Source organism: Gallinula chloropus (assembly GCF_964237585.1).
Source record: "Gallinula chloropus genome assembly, chromosome: 18".
Taxonomy (NCBI): Eukaryota; Metazoa; Chordata; class Aves; order Gruiformes; family Rallidae; genus Gallinula; species Gallinula chloropus.
In genome coordinates, this window is record NC_140103.1 from 8,993,467 (window position 1) to 9,014,306 (window position 20,840).

Below are 20,840 nucleotides of genomic sequence, written 5' to 3' on the forward strand. Positions count from 1 at the left end.
AGCAAAAAAAAGGGTGCGTGCAGGGAGGGAGAGTATCTTGCCTGCTGTCTTTATCAGAAAAGTAGTAAATTCACAGCAGGAAAGTCACACACAGCTTTGGCTTTTAACCTTTTGTGTTCCCCAAAGCATGAAGGTGGGATTTTACAGAGGCTTGCTGCATGTAAGCACCGATCCAGAGGTCTCCTTGGTCCGCTGTCACTGTCTTTAGCTGGGTAGTTTATTCTGGGATGATGCAGCTGTGTAGCAAAACACACATGAAGACACACCCCCAAACAAGAGACCTTCTGGATATCACTTTCTTTTTGGTCCCAGGTTTAAAACTGGAATTTGGGAACGGGTCGGTGCAGCTGGAAATCATCCCGTATGGATCGTGCTGGTCCAGCCCTAGTGAGGGTCACGCGCTGGGGCAGCCAGCTACGCCGCACACCTCCCTCCAACCTACCATCAGGCTACCTAATTCTGCACCTCAGCTCCCAAGGCACGAATAACACCGATCCTGACGCTAACCAGTACGTTGGTGGTGAGGACTCAGCTCTTGTTACTTGGACAATCTCTTCCTGCAGCTCAGACACACAACACAACATCGTGTAAGGGAAGACAGGGTGTCACAGAGGCAGAAAAGCTGCCAACCCCCACTGCTTCTCTCAACTCATCATGAGGGTGATCTCCAACAAAATTACTGACTCTCCACTGTACAAGCACCCAGCAGTCCTCACGCTGCTGCACATTTGGTGGTGTGGTTACCACACTAGGTCTCAGTTTGCCCTGTGTGTGCTGGACTTCACAGAAGCCGTGAGATCTCTGGGGAAGGGCAGTTCAAGTGGGATAAAACGGTGCTGGACTGCCAGCCCCAGCTCAGTGGGACCACTCCTGGCAGAGCCTCCCCTGGAGTCAGCACAGACCAGTCCTAAGGAAACACTACAAAGGTATTTCAGGTTGAAAGGGAAGAACTATGTTTTGTTCTTTGGGGTTTTCCCTAAAGAGTGCCATGAAATCCAGGCACTGCCCATGTCAGGTACTCAGCCCTTCCAGATGCCACTTCCATTTACTCATACCCTATGTGCAACAACCATGCCTTCGTGTCCTCTTAGACTTCTGGCTTCACACACAAAACCCAAACAGCATACAGTAACATTTATATTCTGCTAGTCACAAGTCCAGAAAGAAAGCAGGATGACAGGATCACATCCTAAATTATCTTTGTTTCAGCAACACGATACTCATCAGTCTCAGGAAGCTGTAGGTGTCTGGACCTCAGTGGCAAGCTTGGGAATGGAAAGTTGTACACACATCATCACACCACTGCCAGGTGGCCACAGTTACCTCACAGCCAACTCTAAATAACAAATTAAGGTATTTAAAACCTAGGCACCTTAATGACTAACTGCATCACAAAGAAGAAGAGTTAAACTAAACTAGAGAAGTGTATGAGAACCACCACACAACTGCAGAGGAAGACTGTGATCACGTGGAACTACTATTCCCAATTGTCTGCTGTCTAAAGAACCAGAGATGAGACAGGCACAACGCTTCTCTCAAAACCTGAAGGATATTTTAGTTGAAATGGCACCTGGCCCGGTTACATAAACCAGTTAGCTTATATAATACAGAATAACCTTGATGGAACTACTTGATCTACCTTGTTCCTCGCCTACTGTAACAAGTGTAATAGTCACTTACCTCACACAAGTGTTGAATGAATAAAATTTTTCATGATTATAAGAACTTAGATGCATCTACAGCATCATCCCTCTGAAAAACACAGTAGACAAATGATCAACACCCCACCTACCTGCCAGTTGCTAATATTTTGAAAGCTGGAGAGAAAATGCTTACAAGGGCGTGTAGTGATAGGACAAGGGATGGCGGCTTTAAACTAAACCAGAGGAGATTTAGATGAGACATTAGGCAAAAATCCTTCCTGGAGAGGGGGGAGGCCCTGGCACAGGGTGCCCAGAGCAGATGGGGCTGACCCAGGATCCCTGGCAGGGTTCAAGGCCAGGCTGAACGGGGCTTTGGGCACCCTGGGCTGTGGGAGGGTGTCCCTGCCCGTGGCAGGGATGGCACTTTGGGGAGTCTGAGGGCCCTTCCCACCCACACCAGTGTGGGGTTCTGTGATTTCATTCAGTCTAATCTTTAAAGGCACTTGTAGTTACAAACTAAGACACCAGAAGACACACAAAGCTGCAGCCCAGCCTGTTCCCTCATATAGACAGCAGCACGAAATGCTCCTACACCATCCCTGACAGATGGGTAACGTGCTTTTAAAGACCTCCAAAGAAGCAGATCCAGTAACCTTCTCACACTTCCATTTTAGTACCGAAATACCCTTGAAGTTAGAAAGCTTTCTCTAATATCTAAACTAAGCCCTTTCTGCTAAAAATTATGCCAATTATTTCTCTCCTACTCATTGCTGCTATGAAGAACAATTCATCACCATTCTCTTTCTAGCAATGTTTTACATATTGGAGGAATGTTATCACGTCCTGTCAGTCTTCCCTTCTCTAGACTAAACAAATCCAATTCTTTCAATCTTTCCTCATAGGTTGTGTTTTCCAAACCTCTTATCATTCCTATGGCTCTCCTTTAGTTCCTCTCCAATTTGTCAAGGCTTTTCTTGAACCGCACACCCAAAGCAGAACACAGCCAAGGCTGTATGAAGGGTGTCTTAAAAGCAAAACATACCCTGTCCTTTACCCACAAGTCCCACTAAAATTCTCCACTGCACGAGTAGTCTTTTCCAAAGCAGTTTTATGATATCATATCGTGTTTAGTTTATGGTTTTTCAGCACTCTGCATCCTTAATTTGTCTTAATTTTTAAATTCTGCTTCTCTTGTTAAGTATTTTCTGGTTTGCATTCTCTTCTGCACTTGCATTTGTTTCACTGTTATGATCTGGTTTGATCGCATTTCAAGCTGCTAATTTCATATCACCAGGTATGAAAACCACTTGGAGCTCTGCTTCCCCTTTCCAGAAAGCTGCAGATCCAACCAGAGCGACCTCAGAAATGTCTCTTAGCATGCACTTTATATCACCACACAAGACAGTCACTACAGTACAGAGCACTTCCTGACCCAGGGCAGAGTCCTGAGGGGCCTTATTTGATGCGCCCTCCCACCTTGATGGGAAATTATCCAAACCTACTTTTGGAGTCTTAATTTATGACTACTTGCGCCCCTGCAATGTGGTGAGTTGAAACTGAGCACGTTTCTTTGCTCTGACCATGAGGACACTGTGAATAACAGCATCCACAGCCTTCCTAAAAAAAATAATAATGATCAAACCCCATCACATCCACTTCTTCATTTTTCCTTACTGGCTCATTTGCCCTGTAACGAAACTGCTCATGCCTGACACGATTTGCTCTTGACAAATCCATATTTGCTGTTTCCTATTAACTTCTTATTCTCTGAGTGCTGGTAACAGCTAATTCTAGAAACTGGGGGTACTGAAGTTAGTTTTACTGTTCCATAATCCCCTTGGTTCTCATTTCCCCCTATTTAAAAATAGACCTTATGTTTACCCCTCCCTGGGCCTCTGACTCTACCTTGGTCATCTGTGAATGCAGAAGGATAATCTCCAATCACTCTGGGATTGTTTCAGCTAGATCCTGAAGTACTCCAGGGTCAGTTTCATCAGGTCCTGCTGAATTGCAGAACACGGAAATTATCTAAATGTTAGCCAACACAGTCGTTTTGCTGGTTTAGATGATCCCCTTGTTAAAACTTCCTGCATTAGTGTATAACCAGAACCAACCTTTTCTTGCAGAAGCAACCAAAAAAGGCACTGAATACTTCACTCCCTGTATCGTATCATTTGTTATTTCCTCCCCTTCCTTTTTAAGTAATGGACTAACTACCCTAACATTTGTTGTTTTTATGTTTGCATTTATGATTTTAAGGGGGTTTGACTCAGAGACTGATTTATGGGGGGTCTGTATTATCTAGAAACTCAGATACCACGAGCAGATGAGTTTATGCCTAATTTTTGGCTTCGAAAATAACTCAGAGCCTTCAAAATTAACAGAAGTCTAAATAATCTAAATACACATGCAAAAGCTTTTGCTTTCCTTTAAGAACGTTTATCATGTAACCGGTATACACAAGACCATGTGTGCACGCTTCTGCCTCTGCGTATGACCCGAGGACCAAAAGCACTCTGAAAAGCAAATTATATGCTATTGTGCTCGATATATAATTCCTCATCCAACTGACCAAATCATCTCCAAATACATTTTGTCCACAGATGTCGCAGAAAGAAAAGGAAGAGGATGACAAAGTACACAGTGCACTTTGAAAGCAAAATAACTCTAAGTACTTTTTTTTTTTTTCAAGTGTAGCCATTAGCAAGAGATCTTCAGAAACCCTGCGGGTTTTATGAGGTTTGATGAGCTCTTAATTAGAAATGGCTGAAATTTGAACTGAGGACATCCGAACGCTGTGTCTGCATGGAAACAGAAGGCTTCTGCCTGATTTCTTACTCAAACCAGGCTTAAGCATGAATTCGAGTAAACCTGCCCAGGAGTGATGATGCCAAAGCGGGCTGGTAGCACAGGGCCAAGAGTTTCTGATACAGACTGACAAAGAGAGAACTTCATCCCAAACTCTGACCAAAATGCACTAAAGGAATGGGAAATGAAGCGGGTTAGAGGCACCAGGAAAGGAAAGAAGGATGCGTCTGGGTCCAAGGAGGCCAGGGAAAGAAAAAGTAGAGTTTCAGAAACAGGGAATCAGGCAGTCACAAAAGCTCAGAAAAGCATCTGGGAAAAACTCCCCAACTCCCAAAGCAAGCTAGGTGCCCAGCTCTCCTGGGAGGGCTCAGCAAGTGAACGTTGCTGGAGTTGCTGGCGATGGAGTCACTGCTGATTCCCAAGGCAGTACTGCTAATTCCTTCAGACAAGCAGCATCCTATAAGCACAAAAGGAATCAGACTACTGCGCTTTCCTTGCTGGTAGCTGGATGATGAAACATCTTCTGTCTTTTCTTTGTTAACACACAGACCCCAGACATAGAAACCCAAGTGCCGAGCACCTGGAAGGGCTGCAATCCTCTGTGTGCTTGCAGGAGCCACTGAATCTGCTTACAGAAGCTCTGAGAACGTTCCCTCACAGACCTGAGGCTTTTTATCCATTTCCAAGCTGTACCTGAAAGCAATACATTTCTCTCTTGCCTATACATCTTAACTGTTCTCCTTTTCTTTGAATTTCAGGCTGCATTTGATTAACTCTGCAAAATATTTTGGGAGGTAATCGGTCTGGAACAACATATGCAGAATAGATTATGATGATGCAGGGCGAACCAGATCACTGAACATGAGACAGATTAGCGGCTATGCTAGACAGCCAATCTATTTAAGTCTTCTGCATTTCATTGTGATTTAACTTAATTAAAATCCTGTGGGTTTTCTCCAGTGTATTACTTGAAAATAGGATTTCTTTTTATATCTGGAAGATTAACATTTTTATTTAAGGGTTTTCCTGTTCTAGACAAAACCCCTTAATACTTTTGGTTCAAACACTGCATTTTTGAGAAATTCCAACCTCTAAAGGTTGTATCACTGATGAGGATGATTCCTGTTGTCTGTCTCAAGCCAAAAGACAAAAATCTTAGAAAGTCAAGGTTAAAGACTCAGTGAAAGACTTTTTTAAAAGATAGTACAGGTTTAGATCAGTGACACTCTTGTTTCTATTTTTCATCAGTATTTCTAATTTCACACTGCACCAAATACTGGCCAGATTCTCCTATGTCCTATGAACTTCTTTACTGCTCCTCTAAAACACCTGGACATGTGTGTGGGCTGCAGGATCTCTCTCTGAACAGAAAGCGCAATGCGTGGACACAAGCTTCAGAGCAGTACACAAACAATGGTGTGCACAGATCTTCCTGAGGAAGAAGTGGCCTGCTCACACAGGGACAGCAGCCCCTCCTTCCCAAACACCTTTGTTTCCCTTACCAGGGTGTTATCCCACATGCCAAGCTGCTAGACAAGGCTTTGGGAGACCCCTGCTTGGTGGGGGGGAGGTGGGTGCAGGAATCACCTGACAAGCAGCAGCATTTCAACCTTTTACTTCAGAAAACTGAAGATCAGTATCGGCAGCTGGGCCCTGAGCAAATGGCAGTCGCAGGGCCTGTGTAAACACTGAGGTTTCAGAAGGAGGAACTTATGCCAGACAACTTCATGCTGGGGAGGGGGCAGGAACACCACGTGTTTGCAGGGAAACTCCTGCTTCTTCAAATGTCCGTGGACATGTCCGAACAGGCCCGAACTTGCCAGAGACTGAAGCCAAACAGATAGTTCTGTCGTTTCAGCCTGGCCCCTCTGTTTAAATTGGAGTGATGACATCAGAGGAAATGATGGATCAGGACGGGGAGAGGGAAGGAGCCTTCAGAGACCTGCTCACTGCAGAGTGCCACAGCTCAGCCGGCTTTCACACTTCAAATAGCTCGGCTTTAACTTCTGCGTCAGCTGGCCCCTTCTCCAAGGGTGCGCACGAAATGTGGTCCCCTGTGCTCAACTCAGAGATGGAACAGAAGAGTGATCTGATTAATGCATGTAGACATATACGTGAGGGGAGGGATGGGAAGGAAGAGATGAGAAAGTGCTCTCTGGAGGCTCTGTGTTAATTAAGGACTACTCTCCGATGAAATAATCATCTACAGATCTGAATTCCAATTACAAGGCCTTCCATAACAATTTTAGCATTGCCCACCGATGCTCCTGGAGTTTTTCGCGTGACTCCAGCCATAGCTCCTTGCTCCCTCCCATCACCGCTATCCCAGGGGTTTGGGCACAGCCCCTCAAAGCCTCCCGGAGTGGGAGGAGAGGACAGCCCAGCGGTGAACACAACAGGTTTATAGGGGAGCATATTCAGTGGAAACGAGGGGTCAACAGTCAAAGACAAATGGGAGTCAGACTCGCAGTAAATCAGTGGTAACTAGGGCACTGGCTTCCTCAAATGTGTCCTCTGCACCCCAGGGGTTTACCTGTGCACAACAAGGTAAACCCAGACTATATAAACTAGAGGTTTATTAGTTTTCTCTCTGCTCTGAAAGATCTTTAAGCCCCCATGTAACCCTACACGTGTGGGTACACCCCTACACCTGGCTGAACTCCTCTCTGAAAACCAGGGGCGTCCATAGGAGAGCAGGGTCTCCCAAACGGATCCTGTTTCAGGTCTTCCCCAGCCTGACGTTAAAAAAAGCTTGTTTCAAGTTCATAGAATCTCATTTTACTAGAGTTTCCAGCATCCCCTGGGATCAGGGTAGAATTAAGCGTTACCTGTCTTGTAACATTTATCCTGGTATCTTGAAATGTGCTGGGTATTATAATATGAGGGGAATTAAGCCAGCTCCTTCCCCCCCCCCCCTTTTTTTTTTATATTATTCTGATATGAAAACAACAGATGAAAACTGCTCTGGGGAACTGCAAGACAACTCTTACCCCTTCACGCAGAACACAGCTCCTCAGAAAGTTGCTCTGGCCGGAAAGGTTGCTTTTTTTTTTTGCATCGTTATTCTACTCAAGAGTTTTATACTAATTGTTCTGATCAGCAATAACATCTTTTGTTTTGCCATTTTATGGACATTATGTAAAGTAAAAGGACAATGAAGTAAAATGGATTTTGTCAAAGCCACCAACCCATTACAAAAGAAGATTCATTGCATAATGGATGCCCTTTTCCCCATAGGGAAAGAAAAATACCCTGGCTTCAGCTTAATTTTTTTGTTTTGTCTTTTTGATATCTGATGCCTACCAGAAGGATTTGTAAAGAAACCTAAGGCATTTAGACTCAAATTTAATGGGATTTAAGCATTTACTTCTGTTAGAAATGCTCGAAAACAATATGCTAAAGACCAAACGAACTGCTGAGTTTTAATCACCTCCAAACTCGGATACCTTTGACAGCAACATGCTGAAAAACAGTAGAAAATTACAGGGCTGGAGGCAGCAGAATGCAAACGACCCCTCCTGTGTCCTGACTTTCCAAAACATTTCAGACTCTTAGTTCTCAATGATTTGAACTGGGGTTACAGTTACTAAAGGCTTCTGAAAGGCAGCTGCCAGCTTCTCAAAGTGGGTCATCTCCCCCCAGTAATAGCAGATGGTTTGCAGATACAGTGGCTCTAAATGCTCGCTTGAGGAACCTGGAAATTCCAGAAATCAGAGATCTTAAAGCTGACAGTCAATTGATAAATTTTGAGACTATTCTGTGAAGCTGAGAAAAGACGAGAAGATCAGGAGGAGGCAGCGAAAGAGAAAACACGAAGAGGCTTTCTCAAAATAACCAGAGCTCTGTGGCAGCAACAGGGGAATAACAGAACCTGCTCGGTGCCTGACTCCGCTACTCCTGCCTTTCCTCTTGTTGAGTAGCAGCATTAGTTTCCCTGCAATCAATCAGCCTGCCGCTGGAGTCAGCCGTTATTTAATTTCACTGAAGGGAAAGGGCAGAATCAAGCCAGTAAATACTATCACGTTTATAGATATGTTTTGTTATGTTACATGAGAAATAGTAGCATGGGGCTGCTGGGAGTTTTCAGACTGATAAAGCTGTTATCGGATTTCTATTTTTCACTGGGGAACAGCAGCACCAAGGGGATCAAGGTCACGGTTAGCAGAGAGAGCTTAAGGGGTGTTTTGCATATGAATAACTTCAAGCATATGTTTAAGTGTTTATCTGAACTAGAGTCTCTACAAATGGCCTAAGACAATACAGATCGAGCAAAGTCCACTGCGGTGAACATCAACGAGCCCCACGTAGCTGTTCAGGGCTATAATTGCAAAACCAAAACCTCTTTGCAGTGGTAGCTCTATTAACGTCGTCGTTTTCTTGTCCCTAAAGAACACTTCTGCTCCTTATAGCCCATCCAGCAAAGGAAAATAAGGAGACACGAGCTCCAAGTTCCTCTCCATTTCTTACCTAAATACAGCCTCTTGGTTCCTCAAGAGTGTCACACTGTCCTAAGCCTCTCATTTTAACAAGAGATGAGAGTTCTACCTGAAGTGCTTCGGTGGCTCTCTTAGACAAGTCTGAAGCTCTTGAGACTAGTATTAAATGCACTAGGTGTTTCTTCTGCATTACTCAGATCCTTCAAGAAGTCAGAGGCAGAAATGAATATGTATTCTATATGTCAGCTGGTTATATCAAAGCCTATCTGTGTCTAATTATGGAAAACAATCTGCCTAGGTGAAGTTAACGGGGAAAGCTCTAAACAGATGTTGATTAAAGAGTGCCTCTGTAGAGTACTTTTTGAGAGGTCATTTTGCTGAGTTTAGATTGAGATGGATGAAGGTGAGGTATTTGGCAGTGAATTGCATCTTTGAAGTGAGTGACGAGATCAGGTTTTCGTATGGAAGCACAGAGGTTGCGGTGACATTCATCCGAGGGGAGGCAAGTGGAATTAAGAGAACGAACAAACTAATTCGCACGAGCCAGACCCCTTTCTGAAGCAAACAGTCCCGTCCCCTTTGAAGGGACGTGGGAATGCAAAGGTTAGGCCAAGTGGCATGAGGGAAAATTAGCCAACATTTTGCTGGAGGTAATGGCATAGAGAGGACACTCAATTTCCAATGAAAGTCTCTTAAACAATGAACCTTCACTTCAGATTAAATTCTCTGTTACCTTGAACAACATTAGAGGGAGTAGATTCCATTAAAAACTTCTTCACAGCCCTGAAGGTACTACTGAAGGTCAATCAGCTCACCCAAGAAGAGGGCTGGTTTTTCAGTTCTCCTAAAACACTGGCAGTGAAAATAAAGCATGGTATTATCCCAAACAATTTGCAGAGGACGGGACCAGCCCTTTGGCACTAGAAAACGACAGATCTGCTGAGCAGAGAATTCAGCCCATGTATTCAAACCTTCGTGGAGATGCCGCCTGAAACAGAGCAAAGGAAATGCCACAAGTTTCTCTCTCTCAAATGATGTTGGCACTCCTCATGACAATTCCAGCAGATTTATTACCTCTCTGAAAACATCCTACTGTGCTTTATACCTCCTTGAGGAATAGCCACAATTTACTGGTAGCCAGAAGCCATTAGGTGGAGATGGTCCTTTCTCTTTCTCTTTGATTTCAAGAAACAAAAATCCAATGTGCAACAAAGAGCCACAGATAGGAACTCCACCAAATGTCTGACTGTAAATGAAATCCTCAGTAGCTTATTGCTTGGAAGTGAGAGCAGAGGTTGAAAAGTAAATGCACTTTGTCCAGGGCAGAGCATTGCTAAAATAATTCCTGACAGCCTATGCCAAGTCACTGAAGTCAACAGACTTGACTAATCCACGGTGATAAATGCAAGTTACAAAAATAAATACCTTCCCAAAGCAGCTAGGAGCTGGCCAACATGAACAGGCAGGAGAAAGCCACACTTGACATCCTCAAACCCCGAAAGAGCCTATAGAACAGTTACCTTTCCAGTGGCATTTCTATCAGGCACAGACAGTCCCTGCTCACTCCCAGCCATGGACACCTGACTTGTGATTAGCCTGTCTTCTCCTCTCAAGGACTGTTGGTAGGTACCAGCTGTACAGCCGTGGCTTCATTCCACGAGTTCCTTTAGCCAAAGACCCACCAGATCTCAAAAAGACCCAGTATTGAAGCTGCTCCACAGGACCTTCGCTTGTTGCTTGTCATTGTTGTCATTTTATCATTTAGAGAGATGGGCACAACAATTTGAGGTTATTTTTGACTCCACTGAACCAATGCTGGAAGTAACACGACTCGTATTTACTAGATTTGCTGTTATTTCTATATAGAATGGAGAATGAAAATATAGCTTAACTAATTTTTAGCAGTTTAACTTACTTTTTTGGCAATTTAATCAAGTTCAAAGCATATAATGCTAAGTACAAAGGAAGAGCTGCCGTGGAGAGAAATGTAAAAAGGAGAAAAGTGAAATAGATAATATATTCAAGAAGTGTCCCTTCCTTTGGCCCACTTCCCATGGAGTCTTTCCATTTAACTTATGTGGTACTGTGAATCTCAGAGAAGTCAATGGACCTCTTTGCAACTTCCAGAAGAAGCCAGGAAAGAAAGATGCAAGCACTTGTAAGGAAATCCTTGACTTTCCAATAGCTTTTTATGCAGTGGCTTAATGTCTAGACTCTTTCTTGGAATGAAAGCTCTGGATCATTTTCCTTTTTTCCCCCCTAGTACTGCCCTGCATGACTGCAAGGCACAACGAGCCAGCATCTCCATATTTGTTGTTTTCATTAAATTTGTGCCTCGTTTGCAAACTTTAGAAAGCAGGGTTACATTATAAAAATATATATTTAAACAGAAAGCTAAAAGGATATTTTCGTCACCATTGATTTTAATTATTTCTGACCAGTTCTGCATTAAGCTAACCTTCAGAACATCACAGTTCAGCAACTGATTACCATCTTGCAACTAGGCCTTCATTTCATAAAGAATTTTATGTATCTTTTCATACAAGACTAGGCACAGCTCTCCATACAGTGCTGCTAACGTCAGGTTCATTCCACTTTCACAGCCTGCACACCCTCATTTCACTCTGTTACAATCACTTCAGTTCATGATGTTCTGGTGACATCTGCACATCACCAGTCTCCCTGCTGTCCTACTGGTACACAGCTTAAGCTCTGCTGCTGAACTGGGTTTGCAAGTCCATCTCTATGCCTTACAGTTTACTACACTGTTGCTCAAAGAGACTTTCCTCTTTCCTCAAGTGCTAGCAACTCCTGATTAAACATTTCAGAGACAAGCACCCACGCCACTTCAGTCCAACCCTGAACTGAGCGCAGTCTGTCACCAGCAAAGTTATATGCTCAGCAGCACATCCAATTGCCTTTGTTCCCACCCTGAACTTCAACCATTGCCTCCACATGTGAAACCAGACCTTATGTGCACAATAAAACCAGGTGGACGCACCATTTATTAATACCATCCACTTACAGAAGCCCCCCCAAAAAACATATCCCATCACAGGTCCCAGCTCACATCTCCATACCCTCAGCAACGCTCCCCCAACACATAGCTTCTACCCACAATGGTCCCTCATCCTGCCTGGAAAAGGAACTAACAGAGTGTGGGCCCCACCGGAATAACTCAACCCTGCAAAGCAGTTTTATAGACATGACCAACCGTGGTGTTGCTGTGCATCCACAATAGGAGCTTGCAGTGATTTAACTACCAGAGGTTCCAAACTATTCTTTATTTTAACCACGGCTTCCAAGTTTGAAGTATAGAACAAAGTCATGGTGGCAACGGCAGAACATTGCTTGTCAGGCAGCCCTAAATCTGGGATGCATTAATGGTGGTTGGAGACAGACGACTTATTATTTCATACTGTAGGTTCAACAGAGATGTTGTCTACTAATCTATTAATTCAGAGAGTCATTGGCCTGATCTTGAAGGAACATGGGATCATCTAGAGAGTGACGCCAGTACCTCAGGCAGTGATGAAAACAAGAGGCTTAAATTTAGAGAAAACGTGGGTTGGCTGTGGTGGAGGTACACGTGCTTTGGCATCACTGCTTTATTCTCTCTGTTTTCCAGCAGCAGCAGCACCAAAACTTTGCAGAGGCTTTTCAGACGTTGCCTCCCTTGAGCCACAGATCCTTATCATAGGTATTAACACTGAAATAAGATAATCAAGTTAGGAAAGGCCAGCTCAAGTTATCTCCCGCCCATAATGCGCTCCATCCGATGAGCCGGAGTGACAGGACAGAGCCTCAGACTGCATCATGCATTATGGATCAGTTCTTGCGTCTCCCAGGCACTGCATTCTTACATCACTTCTTTACAGGAGGCATGAGACAGGAACTAATATATGCGTGTCTTAGCACAGTACGTAATGCAGTGAAGTCCTGACCTTGTTCAAAGTTACTAAGTGCTATTAATATATATAATGGAAATAAATATTAGCCTTGCTTTGCAGATCAAGCAACTTGAGACACAAGGTCCCCAAGCGATTTGTCAGGACTGACGGGGACCCAGGTATCCTGACACCTCCTTTTACTCTTAAGCACCTGGCAAAGTTCATTCCCATCCATCCTTGGGCTCCTGTGGGGGATGGGGTGGTGGTGAGGGGGATCACCTCTAAAAATATTCCTGCTTTATCAGCAAAAAGAGGGCGATAACAAAACCAGCTCAGGCCAGACAAAAGCTAATTGAAGCATATGGGCTTGTGCAGATCCTTAGAAGCACTGCCTTAAAATAGCCCAGCAAGAGGAAGAGATGAATCTTCCTAGAGGACTGCAAGAGTCAGACAAGGCACCGGCCGTCAGCAGTACGGCTTGAAATGACCCACGATAAAGCACTTCCAGGCAGGTCAGGCACCTGCTTCAGACTTTCTGAAAAGACAATGTGGTCCACTGTGCTGAAAGCAGCAGTGGCGAAGAGAACATATCCCTAAATCACTCCCCTACACGAGATGGCTGCCGAAAGTTTCCAGCGGGCAGTCTGAGTCCTGCCATGCTCTTGCCTTACAGCCAGCCTCAAATATACGTATGAGCTCATGGGTACGGAGGTGCTATTGATGCTGCACTGAAGTGACCTTCTCTAGATCCTTGAATATAAATGGAAAACACCATAGGCGACCAGACGAAAATTTGACACAGTGCCTGGAGAGAGAACAGACTGTTTCAGTGCTCGAAAGAGGAATGCTGCACGGCAGTAAGTAATAGGTAGCATCCATTAAGCAGGATCTCTTCGGACACAGATCTGGGGGATAAGTTTTCAGTGTGACATTGAATTCTTCAGACATCGTAGCAGGCTTAGCTTCTTTTAAAGGAAATTTGCTCAGAGGAACATAAGCCATTTCCAAGCATGAAGAGAATACATTAAAGCACTGACTCAGGCTTTGATTCAGAAAAGCACTTAAGCACCCTTCTTGTAAAGGGATACTTTTCGGCACTTGGACCTTGGAAGGGAAGGTGTATTGTGGTCTCTTTGGCTAAATGCCACATATCAGGGCATAAAATAAACCTCAAACTAATGCAATTAAGGAAGGACCTTTCACAGTGGACGTATTTGATCTGTTACTGCCCACTGCAGCAGTTCTTGTACCTAGAACCGGGCTTTGCCAGGAGTGGCACACTGGTTCGACAGAAGAATGACCCACTTTGATAAAAGCCTTGACTGAAATAGTTAAGGAAAAAAAAACCCTCCAAACCCTGTTGCTTTGACCTGTAAAGTTGAAAGTGATGACTTTGCGTTAGCTGTGATAGTTTTGCATGGGTTTCTCATACAACACACACAAAAAAGGAGGCACAAGGAACACAGACCAAGAAAACAGCTATGGACAGAGAAGCTTCTTGCCACCATCATCAAAAGGCAGCAGAGCCCCAGGGCCCGTGGAGTTTGTGTGGGAGAGCAGGGGTGTGCAAAGTAGGAGCAGAGGATGAAAAAAGTTGACTTCAGAAGCAAACGTCTGATCTAGAAGAAGGAAAAAAGCAAGGGGGACACAGAGAAAACATATTTCATAGCTGGGTGAACTCTTTGGGAAAAATGGATTACAAAATCTCACCAAAATCTACCTTTTCAAACTTGTACCAAAGCTTCCAATGAAAAGAACACCCTTGGGACCACATTCATCTTTACCATGAAAGCATCAATGATATTGTTATGGAAGGTTCTAAATCACAGGCTCATTCATCTTACAAGCAAAATTCATCTGTAATTCCACAGCATTTTATTTCATGATGCACTAGTAAATGTTCAGTAGTGCATTTTGCAATAATAATAAACTAAAAGCAACATGAGATCTCAGTGCTGTAACTTGGCCATAGAATCCTTTCTTGAAAGCTCCATGAGCTTGCCAGAATACTTGGTGAGAGATGTCAGGGTTGCAAATTGACAAAGAAGGAATTCATCAGGTTCTATTATACACACTGCAGACTTTTCTTCTGGCTATTTCTGTTAGGATTAGTCTTCCAAACTCTTTGTAAATGTTTTTATTCTAAATATTATTGTTGACATTGATATTTTTCTTGTAGGACACCTATAGTTTTAGCTCAAAATCCATTTTTAATTACATCCTTGTTACTCATGCCGTAGATACAAGTGCCTCATGTCTCCATCCTTTCCGAGTCTCCTGTAAACATAGTGCCATCACAACACAAGAAAAAGAAGATGAATGAGGTAGGAATTCTTTTCTCTTTTAGATGAAAAAAGTGATCTTCAGTGTCATCGCCAGGGTGACATGAGGAGTTAACAGCAGAATTAAGTTATTCCTGTTCCAGTGCCTTAATGATGCAATCATCCTTCCCTGCCAGTTAGCTCTCCTGGTAATTACAGTGTACAATGACGCATGTTTTGAGTATAGACAAGCACAGGGCTAATATCACATTAAGTGGTCTGTCGAGTAACTGCATCAGCTCTCTCAAACTCTGTCCATCTAGGGATGTAGTCAGAAGAGTGTGGCCAGGGCAGCTGTGGATGAAGAACATCCAGTAAAACTCTCTGCAGCCTAATTCATACAGCTTCTTTGTGTAGTTCCCAAGGAAGCAGATAAAGCCCTCTCAAAAGTGTGAGAAGGGCAGTGCAGCACTTCCCCTTGGAGCACTGATGCAAAGTCAATGGATGCTTTTCCATGGAAAAGAACTTCAGATTTAACTGTGTCCTGGAAAGCACACAGACTATGCTCGCTTCTTGGTCATCAGAAGCTGATACCTCCCTGGCTCATTTCACATCTATTGTCTTCAGCCTCGTGTGACCAAGACTACTTTTGGCCCTGGCTGCACAGGAAGGACAGGGTGGCTTTGAGTTCCTGAGACTCCATGCCCTATCTTGCTGGTTACACGAAGAGAGATGGCAGTACAGCCAAAGGCAGTGTACTGGTCTCCAAACACAGGGATCCTCTTATACCAGTGAGAATGCTCCGGGGCACAATCTACCTGCTGCTAAGAAGTGTCATCTTAACAGACCTTCCAAAGTCATGAAACCAGATAAACCTTCTTGTCTGCATTGCCCTACAGCTGCCTGAAACACTGTGCAAAAATATTAGCACTTACCTTTCAGATGCTGGTTCAGAGCAAGGGTTAGCTAGACAATACCTTGAACTCCCTCCCATCCCCAACTGGCTATGACTGGAGCACCTCTCCTATGAAGACTGGCTGAGAGAGTTGGAGCTGTTCAGCCTGGAGAAGAGAAGGCTCTGGGGAGATCTTATAGTGGCCTTCCAGTGCCTGAAAGGCCTACAAGAAAGCTGGGGAGCGACTTCTTAGAAGAGCATGCAGAGATAGGACAAGGGGGAATGGTTTCAATTCCAAGGAGGTAGACTTAGACTGGATATTAGGTTCTTCACTAAAAGGGTGGTGAGGCCCTGGCTCAGGTTGCCCAGGGAGATGGTGGATGCCTGCTCCCTGAAGTGTTCAAGGCCGGGATGGATAGGGCATTGAGCAACCTGGTCTGGTGAGAGGTGTCCCTACCCATGGCAGGAGGGTGGAACTCGATGATCTGTAAGGTCCCTTCCAACCCTGCCCATTCTGTGATTCTAAGATTCTGTGACTGCATGCCATGGATATGGCACGAGCTCTCATCCCCACTGGTCTTGCTGATACTTTCTTCAGCTTCTGGCACAGGCCTTAACAATTTAAATTTACATCTTTGCATCCTATTCTTCAGCTCCAAAGATAACATGTTTCATCTTGCACGTACAGGCCTTTTGTGCATTCGAAGACTTCCCATATCTTTCACTGTATTCTTAGAAAGTCAGTCAAGTTATTCAGACTTTCCTTAGAAGTCATATATTCTGTCTGACCACCGTGGTGACTCCTATCCCAGATTAACTGGGGAAATGAGCAAGAAAATTTTCCATAGCATTCACAAGTTAGTAAGGACTTCTCTTGTGAGGGCAATTAATGTCTATGCTGCCACTCAAGCTCCAGCCAAGGGTCACTGCAGAACATTTTCTTTCTGATTGAACTTCTAATAAACTCTTCATTTTTCTGGCTTGGCCACCTGATGGTTAATGGCTATTTGTCTGAATCTGTTAAGCCCAATGAACAAACATTCACTGGAGAGACTGCTGCAGGAACTACTTGTTTTGCACAAAACATTACTGCTAGAGTATCTAGATACCTTAATAAATGCTGAGCCAAATTCCATTAAGTGCCACAGGAATACATGGAAAGGACAGCGGCTTCCTAACAGATCTAAACTAAGTCAGAAAAGAGAGATGTGGGGTATCACCATTACTCTCATTTTACAGGTGAAGGACAGAAGATGGAAATGAAACTTAAAAGGCTCCTAACAATCAGGGAAACAGGTAATTGGTTCCAAGATCTAATGAGTTGTTGCAGGGGTCTACTTAGTCTCAGATCAACGCTTCACTCCCAGTCCTTCCAATTCTTTATAGTTTCAGGGGGAAAATATCTGTTTCATTCTTCCCAATAACAGCTCGATTTTCAAAGCCTGAAGAGGCTATGAAGGCCATTAACTACAATGATGGTAGGAACACTCTATTGAAGCAATGAAAGATATGAAGATCATCTTGTGAAAGGCCTGAGCTAAGATCATGCTCCTTATGTCACAGGAAAATTCAGTTCATCTGCCAATTTTTCTATCACCATTTCTTTGGGCTTTCAAAAGCTCTGCAAACCAAGTCTGGATTTATTTATTTATTTATTTGGGATGCTGTGTGTCACAGTGACACATTGAGAAACTGGCATCTGCAATTTTCACATGTCAGAGTGACTGTAACTTGAACTGACAAAATAAATTGCTGTTCACACACTCCCACTGACTTTGTTATGTCCCTGAAGCCCTAGGCCTATTTTTTCAATTAAGATCCCCCCTTCTTCCATCCCCCTCTCCCTACTGCAAAAGCACAATGAATGGCTGGCAGGAGGGAACGTGACTTCCACAGCTGGCAGTAGTTGACTGGGAAAGGCAATGGCATTGCTGATACAGAGAGCAAATTATTCTCCTCAGCTTTTCAGGAAAAGGCAGACATCCTTCCTCCATCAACTAATGCTACCAAACCTTTCAGAGCTCGGCGGGCAGAAGACGACAGGGCTGCCTCATGTTTGCTGTAGTCTTTTGGCTCTCAACTTCACACAGTGAGTTCAGCAGTTAAATTAAATCAATCAAAACCAGTGGAAAATTTCCTAATCGGGAGATTAAATTGATCTCCCAATCACAGGAATGTCAGAGAGCTGCACACATTCAGTGGGAAGCTATACTTCTTTCCTTAGGAATGTCACTAGGAGCAGTGGGTAATAAAGTCTGACATACAGGGATATGTCCTTTGGTGCAAGCTTAAAAAAACCTTAAATCATCTCAAAGACCCCAGAGCTCCCCCCTAAGCTTCAGCTCACTGAAGGCTCAACATGGACAGTTCCAGTCTCTCCTCTGTCTCATTTCCCACTAGTGAGTCTGAGCCATCACCTCACTTCTGATTCCTACCTTCATTCCCTCTCGTCCAGTCACAGCAGCATGGAAAACCCTCCCATCTCCGTGGTGGCGCAAGCCAAACAAAGCAAGCAGCAACTATTTCAGGCACCACAACTAGTAAAGCTCATGAAGCAACACTGCCCAACTTTCTTAGTCCTGTGACAATTACACCTTGCCTGAGCCCCTGGCTTGGATTCCACATCGTCCTCTTCATTTGGTAAAACACATCACATGCTCCTGAGTGCTACTGAAAGAAAACATATTTTGTTTAACACTCCAGGTTGACCCAAGTTGTTCCCTCATTCTGTAATCCTTTCCATTTATTTGAGCTGAATTTGGAGCAACAAAACCACATGTGGCTTGCATGACATTTAATTGCAAGTACTTCACACACTTCTAAATTCCTTCCTTTCGTGTGCAGCACTACATATTTAGTCAAGGACATGCTGGGGGAGGTCAGTGGGAGGGGAGAGAGGGGAGAGCAAGCCACCTTCTAATGCACTGGCCATTTCAGAAAGAGCACTGCTCAACCACAACCCCCAGTCATACGTATGAACAATTCTGTATTCCTATGGTGCCAGGGTGAACACAGTTACCTAATGACAGTCATCAAACCCAGGGAGGTATCTGGGTGTCTCATGGCCTAGAAAGTTATGAGAGCACAACATAACTGGATTACAAACAGAGTTAATTTGGAGACTTCAAGGTCTGCACAAAGTCTCACAAAAAATTCTCCTCTGGGCTATAGGACTACAGGGAGCACCACGGTGTTGCCTAACCCAGATGAGCTATGAACAATATGGCAATGAAGAAAGCAAGGGAAGAGCAGAGGAAGAGAGCCCAAAGGTTCCTCTGAAACACACTCTGAAGGAGCAGAGTATAAAATACAAAACAAATCAGCGATATTAAACTGATGCAATTAGTCAAGTACCTGAGAACAGTTACAGCGTTTCCTAATTGTAACTCTTAAACGATACCATCAAAACCAAGGTAAAAGGGCATGGAACTGATTTCATGCTCCCCCACAGCCAGGCCCAGGCCTTCGCACCACCAGTCACCATTTCTGAGCTCAGGAGTCATTGCTTTTACTCTTCAGCGTAGTTACCACCACAAGACTTCTGTGTTGTCAGCTCCAGGACAGCCTTTTAAGGACCACTCAGGAGCCTTCAAACTTATTTCCATTTCATTCCAATGTTTAAATGCATTGTGGGGCAGGGAAATTCAAAGTAGGAGTAATTCCTTCTCATGGAAAGTTTCAGATTTGTACGTTTTGGGCCCAGAATAGATGAAAAAGTTTGCCCCTGAGTCCTTCCCGTGAAACATCACTATTAACCTCAGAGTAACTCCTCTCCATATCCCTTACTCTCAGGTTCCTGAACTGAACCTGTGACTACCCAAAGAGCCCTGTTCCTCTCATCCCCATTCCCGATGAGCTCACAGCCAGATGTGAGTGCACATATGGATCTACTCTGGTCTGGTTCTGCCCTAATTCCAAAAGAACAAATGGGAATAAAGGCTGTTTAGCCAACCGAATCTTGCCCAGAAAGGATGAGAGATGAGTGTTAAGAACAATTTGTCCTGCTCTCAAAAGAGATTGAGCAGGATCTCAGTAACAGCAGCTAAAATGAGTGCCTACCAGGAAAATGTGAGTGCATGAGCAGAGACATCTGCTCAGCACCCTGTGGTCACTGATATTCGTATCTCTTGGGTGACACCTAAAGCCATGGGAATGAAGCCTTCTTCTCCAGTAGGAATCAGCAAGGCCTTTCAGACTTGGTTTCACACTAAGGAAATCAAGGGCAGCAGTTACTCTGCTTTTAACCTTGAAGTGAATCTACTGAGAACAGAAATTGCTAACTTGACAGTTGATGAGAGTATGTTCCTCTGCATCTACACAGCAGGTAGAATAAAAATAGCAATAGTATAAACTTCTTCCCATCATCTTGCTGCTCCTCAGCACGCACCTTCAAAATACCTGCGGGCTTTCTGCTGTGCAAGTAAAGCTCGTCTGTGCTTTCACACCCCCCCCCCCCCCCCCCCGGCAAGGATGGTGGATCAGCAGGAGGTGTACACAGGATAACCACAGCAACAAGGAAAGACCCAAATAAGCATATATACACCTCCACAGGAGCAGCCCAGGGCTCTAGAAAATTCCCTGACAGCTTTTGGAGTCAGTACGTTGCTGTTTCCTTACTCACCCCTCCCTGATGCACATGAAAAAAACCTGTTCCTATTTGAAAGCACAAGCAGCAGATGGACAACAGAGTGAAATTTAAACAAATTACCTCCTCAGAAGGACTGTCCAAGGAAGAATGGTCTGATTCATGCAACTTAACTATGACTAAAGCCACTGTTTGTGCTTTGAATATGCGCTTAAGTGTTGGCAGCCATCTCAGATCTTTGTCAGCAGGTTACAGATTTGAAGACCAAATGAAATCTTTCAAACTCAGTGCCATTCCAGATGGAGGCCTTAGCATTTCAACT